The following is a 9222-nucleotide window of genomic DNA, read 5'->3' on the forward strand; positions in this document are numbered from 1 at the left end:
GCTGAATCAGAAAGCCCGAGGGTGGAGACCAGCAGTCTGTGTGTCAGCAAGCCCTCCAGGTGTTGCTGGGGCTCACTCAAGTTTGAGAACCGCTGGCTTACAGATTTCTGGGAAGACTAAGCAAGGTTATTACTTCAGGCATTTGACACACAATGTTCATAACTTGTAGCCTGGGAGTTCACATCTTAGACCAAAACAAACTGTGATGGAGTCCATTTCTTGGAATGCTGACTTGGAATAAGAAGTTTAGAAAACATCCAATAAAGAATTTCCACGGTTTGTTCTGACTAGTGACATCAATCCTTTAAATCCCTAGGATCCTTTTGAGAGTCTGTTCACTAAGGGCACGAAGGAAAGGCTGCTGAGGTGAAGAAAGCTGGAGAGAGTCAGCTGTTCCTTCATTTTTCAAAAATTATAGCATTATTGAGATATAATTCACATACCATATGATTCACCCTTTATGAGCACACAATTCAGTGACTTTTAATATGTTCACTGAGTTGTGCAACCATCACCACTATCAAATTTCAGAACATTTTTATCACCCCCCAAAGAAACTTCATACCCATTAGCAATCACTCTCCGTTCTTTCTCCTCCCCACAGCCTCTCTGGCAGCCACAAAGCTACTTTCTGTTTCTAAGGATTTCCTTTATCTTTCTATCTATCCATCTATCATCTCTTTTTTTTTTTTTTCTTTTTACTGAGTTGTTTACGAGGGGGAATTCCAAGATTAATGTTGATGTTGTTGAGGAGAATATCAAAATTCTAAGACCTAGGTCTAATATGAGTTCATTCTGTAATATGGCTGCCAGTGAAAACAATAACAACGATGATGATATTGTTTACTGTTGTCAACCAACGTGATTCTCCTGTACTGGGAGTCAGCACGAGTCTGTGGCATTCAGTCTTATCTGTAAGGGTGGGGGGGAGCTGAACTTCCTGGGATGATCTCTGAGGTCCTCTGACTCTGAGAGTCTCAGTTGCTGTTTTGTGCTGGGTGGAGGCACCCAGCAGTTCTGTCTGTATCTCTGGGTCCTGCGCTGAAAGTGGGACCACTTCCACTGGGTGGATGTCCACTGACATGGAAGTAGATGGGGAGGGGCTTGAAGACTTGGCCAGAGAAACTGGGGTGTTACTTTGGAGGACGGAGCCTGGAGATTCAAGAGTCCTATTTTGAAATGTCTATCCGGATAATAGGAGGAGGATGGAATTTTATGGGGCTCAAGAAGCAGAATTATGACTGATGGAAGAAGCTGTAGATCAATACAAGGGAAACCCTACAACCCTACAGTAGTCAGAGATTAAAAATGGAATAGATTATCTTCATAGTAAGTGCCCTGTCACTGATTGTGTGTTCTTGGAATGGTGATTCAAGTATCCAGTTGGTTCAGGTTTCTGCCCAATAATGTGATGATGTAAGTCTCAGAGAGTCTGAGATCAGCTGAAGTAAATGTACGTTGAAAAATCCTTGCTTTTTTTGTTTCCATAGACAACATCCCATGGCAAATAACGCAGGATTTATTATGACTGTTACCTCTCTCTTCTCTAACCGGAGTCTTACTTGGCAAATAGGGAGATTATTAGGGATTTGTGAGGAAAACAATTTTCCTGTTGGCTTTCTTTTCTCACTGAGGCAGCCAGTATTCAGAAATGGTCCCCCATGTTCAAGTCTCAGTGAAACCTCCAAAATAATAATAATAATAATAAAAGGAATAGCCGCCCTATCTCAGTTTGGTGGGAGAGAGGCATGCAGATCAGACCACTGTTGTACAGGACATCAGGGACCTGAATGGTGGCCCATACACAAGGGGGCTCTAGCTGTGGGGGGCTTCTCTGCTGGGGTAGCCACAGCACAGAAGCTTGAGCTGAGCCCCAAAAGGAGAAAGATGTCCCCCCTGGAAGGTGAGGGCTGAGCCATGTGGTCAAAGCTCCTGCTAGCAAATTCCCTACCAGTTCCCTTGGAATCCAAGCCTGGTAAGAAGGATGATAATGGCTACATGTGTCAAGCAGAGTCTGGCCAGCCCCTGTTTAAGCACTGACTTGTTTTGTCTCATTGAATCCTCATATCAACCCTATGAAAAAGGTATTATTATTATTATTATTGTTATCTCTAACTGACGCAGAAGGGAACAGAGCCACCAGCTGGCTAAGGAGTTTACATAGGGACAAACAGTACCGAGCAGAATGAGGGACCAGGGAACTCAGAAAGACCTCAAAGGATGGGTTGACATTGCTCGAGGTGGAACAGACGCTGGGAAGGGAGGACGGAAGCACATGCTGTGTGACAATGGGGGAGCCTGACGAGCAGGAGGTGCTCACCTTTCTATGGCTGAGGATTGGTTTTGTGTAGGTTGGAGGGAGTGGGTGGAGGATGGCTGCCTGGGAGCATAGGTCAGTCCTTGAAGGACGTGTGTGTCCTGTTCAAAGCAACCAGACTTTGCCCTCGACGACAGGCATTGAGGACTCACTCAGGTGGGTTTGAGAAGTCTCTTCGGGAGGCTGTTGGGAAGTGGAATTTCCCATGACCTGTCCTGTCCCCCTGCTTCCCCCAGGGCCTGGCTTTCCCCTTGACCTTCTCTGAATAAGTGCATGGTTGTGATAATTGCAGGGCTCAGTAGTCACCCAGGTGGCCCCCAGGTGGCCGGTCTTACCAGATCTGTCCCTGAGATACTTTGCAGGCAAGGCCTTTCAAATCTGGTTGCTGATAGCTGCAAGGTGAGTCTGCTTCCGGCCGGGCTGCCTCATCCTTGATGGAGAATTCAACCTCAACTCAGCTTTTCCAACTACACACGATGCCAAGACAAGGCTGTAGAGGATTCTGGGCTTCCCTGGGCCCCCCACCCACAAAAAATGTAGGTCATGTCAGCTCCTGAAGTAGCTTCACAGAAAGCTGGGCTGTTGGGGAGTTTGCTCCCAGCACCACTGTCTTGCCCTTTTGCATTGGCAGGTAGCTGGTGGAACAGAAAAAGTTTAAGGCTTTAGCACCGGAGGAACCAGAAAGGGAATGGCGGTTTAGCCCTGCCTAGCCGTGTGCTTTGGAAGAGAAGCTAGGATTAAAAATACTGATTTTTGGGGTGCCTGGGTGGCTCGGTGGGTTGGGCCACTGCCTTCGGCTCGGGTCATGATCAGGGTCCTGGGATCGAGCCCTGCATCAGGCTCCTTGCTCGGCGGGGAGCCTGCTTCTCTCTCTGCCTCTGCCGGCCTCTCTGCCTGCTTGTGATCTCTGTCTCTCTCTCTCTCTCTGTCAAATAAATAAATAAAAAAACCTTTAAAAAAAAATACTGATTTTTGCAGAGTTACACATCATAGAAAGCATAGGCAGCCAGAAGGTGTTTGAATGCTGGGTATTTAATTCCTTATGTTTGCATTATTCTAAACAGAGTCACCATCAGGATATCTTGGAGAAGCACCCCTTCCTGGGGCCCCAGAGTATAAGTGTGAGTGGATCTGCTCAATTTCTTCTGTAGACAAATGTTTGGATTGAACTTCAACCTCTGCACAATGAGGAAGCATGTTTTAAAGGCCTCACTTGTCAAAAAAGTCTTATAAAATGAACTTAACAAGACTTCTGGATACAGTGGGAGCCATGTGATTGGCTTCTCCGGTGCTCAAGGCTGGAATGTAGCCTTCAAAGCTCCTGCCATGCTGTGCTCCACGCCTGGTCTGTCCCCTCCTGGCCGTATCCTGTGTCGCCTGCACACCCCTCCTTTTACTTCTCTGGTGAAATGCTTGCCTGGATATTGCTCTGAGATGACTGACTGAAATGCTCTGCAAATACAAAGCTATGCTGCTAAGTCAGTCTCCAGAGAAGTCCAGAAAATCCTTTATAATGTTATGATCCACTGCATTTGAATAGAGGCAAAGCAGCAAATACCTTCCAGGCCAACCCTTCACTTTTCAAATGTGGAGACTGAGGCCCAGAGAGGGGAAGGCACACATTGTAGGATGCATATTTTATGACAATAAAAAAGATTAAAAATTGAATAGATAAGGCATAGGCAAGGGCTTTATGCCGAATGGGAGATTAGTTAGATTCTTCTTCCCGCCTGTTCCCTTTCTCCCCATAGTGTTTATCCTTCCAGTACCAAATGAGGTCAGTGGCCTATCGCTCCTGTCTTACAGAAACATTAAACAAATTCCCTGTAACAGAAACAGGCTAGTGGCCATGTGGTGGCCAAGTCAGGATTCCACCTCAGGTGTGCCTGATGACAGGGCTTTTTTGTGATTCCAATAGCATTGTACAGATGAGCACGCTGAATTGCAGGATAGAGAGTCATAGGTATGGCCTTAGGAAGCTAGTGGTCCTGGACTCAGAAACACCATGACTACATAGGAAACTGCAGGTCTTTTCCCGGTACTATTGACCCTGCCTGCCTATGGTCAGCTTCTAAAATCCCATAAAAAGCTGTGTACCTCCTTTCATTATTAGGAATATTTGGACTTCAAAATGAAACAGTTTGGGGGTACCTGAGGCTTCTTTGGGACTGAGGGGGGTGAGGAAAGATGTCTTCATGTTCAGCTGCAAGCCCCAGGCTGAATTCCTGGTTCCCTTCCTTACTTAGTTGTCCCTTGGCCCTGTTCCTAGTACATAATAGGTGCTCAGTAAATAGCCATTGAATGAATGAATGAACATCACTGTGTGTACATGTTAGTTCCTCATTTGGACGTTGGCTCCTGGTTCTCAGAGATGGGGCTTTCTCCTTTCCTCTGCTCTGCAGGGCTTGGCACAGTGCCTTGGCTGGAGAAGGCATTCCATGGGTACATACTGAACAAGTGCATACATGGATTTCTTTTTAGGCAGCTGGTGCTGAATCACCCAGCTGGACTTGGTCTGTATACAAATTTGAGCCCTCCTTTTTGGAAGCGTTCTCGTCTTCGTTCATTTATAAACACGTTCCCATATTTTTGATCTTGCAGCCACCTGATCCCTGCAACAGAGCTGTTCTTATATGTGAATGAACTTGGTGCACTGAAGGTGTCTTACAAGGCTTATGATCTCACTGAAGGAGAACTGGGCACAAGGGAGGGGCTGGGGTGTGGGAGGCACTTCATTCAGGGAAGATGGGTCCTCAGTCAGGAGGAAACAGAGACCATAGCCTGCTGAGTAATGCATGCTGCAAGAGATCTCCCTAGCCTCTGAATGTGGTTTGCTAATACTAGTGAAAATTGGTTGGTAAGAATTGGGATTCAGTTGGAGGCATTTAAAATATTACCCTTCCTCCAAACCCTTAGCAAGTATAACATTAGCAAAAAAGAGATTTCTGTTTGTTTTGTCTTGTTTTCATGTAAGAAGTCAGAGTTATCTGGTGCAGGGTTGGTATGTGGTACAGTGTCAGGGGCTCAGGCTGTTGTCTTGCTGCTATTTCCAAAATCACCTCCTGGTCCAAGCTGGAGCTCCAGCCATTATATTTGTATTGCAGAAAGCAGGTAGGAAGAAAGGCAGAGAGATAAGGACAAACATACTTTAAGCACACTCCTTGGAAACTGCAATACCTTTTCCAGTTACGCCCCGTTGATCAGAACTTAGTCATTTGGCCAAAGTGTCAAGAGAGGCTGAGGTTTATTTTGGGTGGCTGTGTACTCAGCTCATACTAGGGGCTTCTAATACCAAGAGAGAAGGGGGGAACTAGAATTGGGGGAAAACTCAAGTCAGCCCCACAGTGTGAACTTCCAAACCTCTGGGCCAGAGTGAGTAGGTTTTATTGCTAACTTAATTTTAAGGACCTGGAGACTCAGAGAAGTGGATGACTTGCCCAGATCACAGAGTTGGATATTAGAGGAGTCAGAATTTGAATCCAGACCTGTCTGGAATATAAAACCCGAGTTGTTCATTGTCCTGCTTTTGGATTGAGGTGATGTTTTTCTATTTGTTTGAGCTGTGTCAGTGTCCCACAAACATACGACAGTGGCCATTCAGCTGTGTACTTGTTCAGCCATTTGCGGATCTACTGTGTGCTTGTCCTTCTCTGATCTAGCAATCTGTTAACTTCCCAACACCTCTTCTCTTACCCATCTCTGTATGCCCTGCTTTCCTGTGGGGTCCAGCACATAGGGTCTACCCATGAAGTTTTGTTGAGTGAACTAATTAATTAATTACTAAAGGTAAATCATAGGACCAGTTGTCACCCTGGGTTTTTCCCAGACTCTTGCCCATGTGTCCTAAGAGCTAGCCCATTCTGCATTCTGCACACAGAGGCTCAGAAAGCCAGTCTCTCTCTTGCTGTCCAGAATCCCATTAGCCTAGCTGGGCCATGTGCCTTGCTAGACACCTAGACTCTAAGGGGAAAGGTACTAATATTTTTGAGAGCTACTATGAACAGTGCACTGAGCTAAGTGCTTGTAACTATCCTACTTTTGCTAACCCTCAACCCAACTTTTTTTAAGAAGGTGTTGCTCCCACTTAACAGGTGAGGAAACTAAGACTCAGAATGGGAATGTCATTTTCCAAAGGTCATATGGCCTGGGAAGCTGGCCCTGGCTTGTTGGGACTCCAAAATCTTTCATCTGTGCCTCACTCGTCTTCATGTACTCACCTTTCAAAGCCTTATAGATTCACAGATCTAGCTGTAAGCCTTAAGTCAGTCATTCACACAGGTGCTCAGTACCCAGGGCAGCCAAGACACATGACAGAAAACCCGTTTGCTTTGGTCACATATTATTCAGGCATCTCCTTCCTTGGCCCCTACCCACAATGCCAACACACACACATGCACACACATGCATGCACACACATTTTCTGTTCAGCTTCCCAGCCTTCTGCTCAGTTTTGCAAGCTTCGTCAGTGTATGTGGTGACCTGTTTGGGGCTCCTCCCTCTACCAGCTACCTTTTCTTTTTTCAGACCTCCCCGCTTAGCTGAGGGCTGAATGAAGGGAACACAGCCCTAGTCTCGAGGGACATATGAAGCCGCACCGTGAGTCAGCCTGGCTGGGAGGGATGCATCAGGCTTCCCTGATGAGGCGGGAGGCGGGATGAGGCTGGATCTCAGGGGTCTCCAGCTCCCTGGTGGTGATGAACCTCCCGGCGCACTTCAGCATGCACGTCAGGGGCAGCCGTCAAGTCTGGGGAATGCCGTACACGGTTACAAAGGGCTTTTCCGTCATGTCGTGTCTTTTATTGCCTCCGACCCACGCCGGTCTCTGAAGGGCGGTTCATAGTGAGAACTCACTTTATAGCCCAGGGAGAGGAGGCCCTGCCAGTGTAAAGGAAAGGTCTGGATCCAGAAGGCCAGCACATGCCAGGCGGGGGTTTCCAGTCTCCTCCCGGCGCTGCTTAGCTCATCTGCTCAGCATTTTCAGGACATCCTTCCAGCCAGACCCTTTTCCACCCTTGTGCCCGTCTCCTTGTCTATGCGGCACTAGGCTTGCTGGCTTTCTCTCTGTTCCAGTTGCTGTCAGTGCTTGCTGGTGTCCTCGGGCCTTTGCCCAGCTGGTCTCCCTGCCCAGAATGCTCTTCTCTCCAGTCTCTGTGTAACTGGCCCCTTGTCAGTCAGATTTCAGCTGGATGGCCTTCCCTGGGCACTTGGCATAGGAGCTACCTAGGCCTTCTCTACTGTAGGATGTGCCTTTTTTATGGTGTGTGTGTGTATTGCCTGGCCCCTCCCCCCAGGATAATTTTATGAGAGCAGTGACCTCTTGTGAAGGCAGGACGCTTAGAATAATGGCTCAGAGCAGTGGCGAGTGAACTTGTTTTGTAAGGGGCTTGATAGTAAATATTGAGGCTTTGAGGGGGCTGCATGGCCTTTGCTGTAGCCACTCAGCTCTGCCATTGTGTGGAAAAGCAGCCACAGACAAGGTAAGTGAATGGGCGTGGCTGTGCTCCAGTATAGCTATTCATAAACACGGCCATGGTCTGGGATTTAGCCTCAATTTGCAGGCCGGTGATTCAGAACACGGATTGGTTGGAAGTCCGCTGAGCCATGTTTGGATCCTCCCTCTGCCTCTCCTTTTGGAATCCTGGGCGAGTTCCTCCCTTTCTCTGTGCCTCAGTTTCCCTCTCATCTGTTCCATGGAAATGATGTCAGAAGAGATCTCATTGATTGTTGGGGGCATACCGTGAATATTGGGCTTGTTTATTGCTCAGTCTCTAGCCTCTTACGAGGTGTCTGTAGAGGGTAGGGACCCAGCATGTACATGGATTTGTTAAACAAGTGAATGGCTGAGCACCCCTGGAAGCGAAGCCTGGTGCTGGGTGCTGGGGAGGTGCTGATGGACTAGAATGGGTTGACTGTTCTCAAAGGACTCAGAGATTCAGGGCTATGGAAGCCCCATAAAGCCATTTTCATAGCAGGGGTAGCAAATGCCACATCTCCTGGGCATCTGTGAGGGAGAGAGGGAGCGGTGGGGACAGTGGAAAGCTGGAGCCTGAGTGTCCCTCGAAATTGTAACCACAGGCCATGCAGGCCCAAGTGGCAGACCTTATTCAGAGAAATTGGAAATTTATACTTTTAGGTGTAGTCTCTCAGTTTTTAAAAAGGAACCACAGATCTGAAAGGGCAAAAAGAAGACAAACCAAGACACTGAATGGACTCTGAGTGGACATAGTTGCTGGGGGAGCTCATCCACCCGCTTCACTGGACATAGTTGCTGGGGGAGCTCATCCACCCGCTTCACACAAGCCCACTCTATGGGTCAAGAGACCAGGGCCCGGGAGGCAGAGTGGCTTGCCCATAGGTGCCCAGCTAGCCTGTGGAGGCTGCGGGGCTCACACATGCTCACACTCAGGTTCTACTGGGTGTGGATTCTGTGCCAGTTGCCTCAAATGCAGTTGGTAGAAAAGGCTTGGGTGGCTTGGGAGACAGGTTGTGGTGAGTCGGAGGTCAGTAGCCCTCAGAATCTCACCTTGACCCTGTCTCCCAGCTTTGAAGGCTGTCTGTGGGGCAGCCCTTACAGAGGGCTGACCTCAAAAGCCAGTCAAAGTAATGCCCACCCAACAGGACTCAGGTCCTTGCCCACCCCCCCCCCCGCCCCAGGATGCCTCTTCGTGTTTCCCTCCCGTACAGTCTTCTCATTTATTCACTTCCTATAGCTTTGGCCTTAGTGTCCTGTCCCCTGTAGCAGAGGTGCTTGGGCTTCAAGGCTTCTTCGCCTGTCACCCTAGATGACCCTTAAGAGGGAGGGTAGGGAGAGGTCTGAAGACACAACTTCCTCCTTCAGTGGGGTCTGCTGGAGAGCTCACAGTTTTTGGAGTTGGACAGATCTGGATTGGAATTCTGCTTCTGCA

The sequence above is a fragment of the Mustela putorius genome, unplaced genomic scaffold (assembly GCF_011764305.1).
Source record: "Mustela putorius furo isolate JIRA1106 unplaced genomic scaffold, ASM1176430v1.1 tig00000580_pilon_pilon_pilon, whole genome shotgun sequence".
In the NCBI taxonomy this organism is placed as follows: domain Eukaryota; kingdom Metazoa; phylum Chordata; class Mammalia; order Carnivora; family Mustelidae; genus Mustela; species Mustela putorius.